Consider the following 2,085-nt stretch of genomic DNA (forward strand, 5'->3'; position numbering starts at 1 on the left):
TGATGACTCACTGGAAACCCCCTTTATTCTGCTTGAGGAATAATGCAGTAGTGAACCTTAGGACCTAGATAAGAACTGAAAGGGTAAACATAACACCAAAGAAAAGGGGTACGTGCCAGAAAGTTTACATGCAGCAGTCTTAACTGTGTTGTTTTTCTGTAATAATTAGGAAATTTGAATTTTTGTAACACTACCGGTAACAATAATTGTTGCCTTTGGATTAGGCAGTGTTTAAGCTCTTGTCTTCTGTATATCTTTGCACCCATAGTAAGATATTTGGTGTATCATTTAGTGCGTGTGTCTAAAGACAGACTTTTTCTCAGAGCTCATGAAGACCATCTCATCTCTAGCCCTTTTAAACAAATTGCAGTAAAATGTTCATATATACTTTAGAGCAGACTTTGAGAAAAGTATGCTCAGTTTATCCAAACTGGTACTGTAAGACAGTTCTGTGCTATGTTTTATTCCTTATGTTCAGGCTTGAATCCAATATTTTAAATGTGCTTTGTCCACCCTAGGACAGTCTACACGTTAGTTTCTCTCTCTCAGGGAACTGAAAGTTTGCCCAGACTTGTGTAAAAGTTTGAGCTAAAATGTACACATGTATAAATTCAAACTTTAGCTAAAATTATGGATCAGCAAAACCACAAGGGGCAGGGGTGGAGTGGGGGTGGTTTCAGGTAGTGATTCAGTTCCTCTGTTCTGAATCTCTAACTAATTCCAGAAGGTATCTAAAATCAATAGTAAATGTTTTAAAATATAGAAGTCTCTAGGTGCCCAGTTAGAACCACTTTAGTCTGGAGAAATAGATGCACATTTTACAGTCAGACTGCCACTGGATATAAACAGAAGATATCCAGGGAACAGTGATAGGAACCACAACTTTCTTCTCTCTCACATAAACAACTTAAAAGTTATTCTAACAGAAAAAATATATATTGGGTCCCGCCAGCTAATCCATTGTTCATCCTCTGACAGTAGGCAGGAACTAATGCTGTGGGGAAAGTATGTGAAACAGAAAAAGTATAGGATGATCATTTCAATGGTACAATTTGTGACCTGCTGTCGATTAGTAGTCAAGAAGCTTCCTGAGCCTTATATTGCACCTGAATGATCATGTGAGATTTCTTTTACTTGATCTCAGTTCCACTTTACACATTCTTTCCTGACTGCATAGGAGACTAGCTTCAAAAGAATAGATGAAGTTCCTTCATCTACAATATCCTATAGCTTCATAAATAGGGTTCTGTTATGTGAGACAGAAATCTAGCTGTTCCACTTCGGGAAAAGGTGGGTTAATCCTTTGGTTGTTTTGTCAAAGAATAGGTTCTTGTCCAATCTTAAAAAACAGCTGATAGTTCCGAACACTGACTGGATTGATGCACCAATTGTGAAACATGAGTGAAGGTCCCATTCACAGTTCACTGACAAAATGTATTTGAATAATGATATTATAATTCAGCTGAAGTCCTTTTAAAGATCATGTTTTAAGACAGGTTCATAATTAAGGTTTTCAGTGTCATGCTCTGAATGATACTAAAGGTACTTGTTCCTCTTCTAATAGGTATTATCAAAGCAGTCTCAGTCACAAATAGAAGGATAGGTATCTAATCTTAAAAAGGCATTTTTTCACCTCTCTGTATGTAATTATATGAATACCTGTTGTAGTTTAGCCCCAGTCAGCAACCAAGCACTACACAGATGCTCACTCACCCTCCCCAGCGGCAGTAGGATGGGAGACAGAAACTGAAGAGCAAAAGTAAGAAAACTATTATTATTGTTATTATTATTATTATTATTATTATTATTATTAGTAGTAGTAGTAGTAGTAGTAGTAGTAGTAGTAGTAGTAGTAATTAAAAGAAAAAAAATGAGAGAGAGAAAAACAAAACTCAGAAAAAATCAAGTGATACAACTACTGACCACCCACCAGCCAACACCCAGCCCATCCCCAAGCAGCGATCGCTTCCCCCCCGTCAGCTCCTCCCAGTTTATATACTGAGCATGGCATCATATGGTATGGAATACCCCAGATGTTCTGGAGCCACCTGTTCCAGTGCCATCTGCATTAGTCCATGGAAAATA

This window comes from Egretta garzetta, unplaced genomic scaffold (assembly GCF_000687185.1).
Source record: "Egretta garzetta isolate BGI_Z169 unplaced genomic scaffold, ASM68718v1 scaffold328, whole genome shotgun sequence".
NCBI classification, from domain to species: domain Eukaryota; kingdom Metazoa; phylum Chordata; class Aves; order Pelecaniformes; family Ardeidae; genus Egretta; species Egretta garzetta.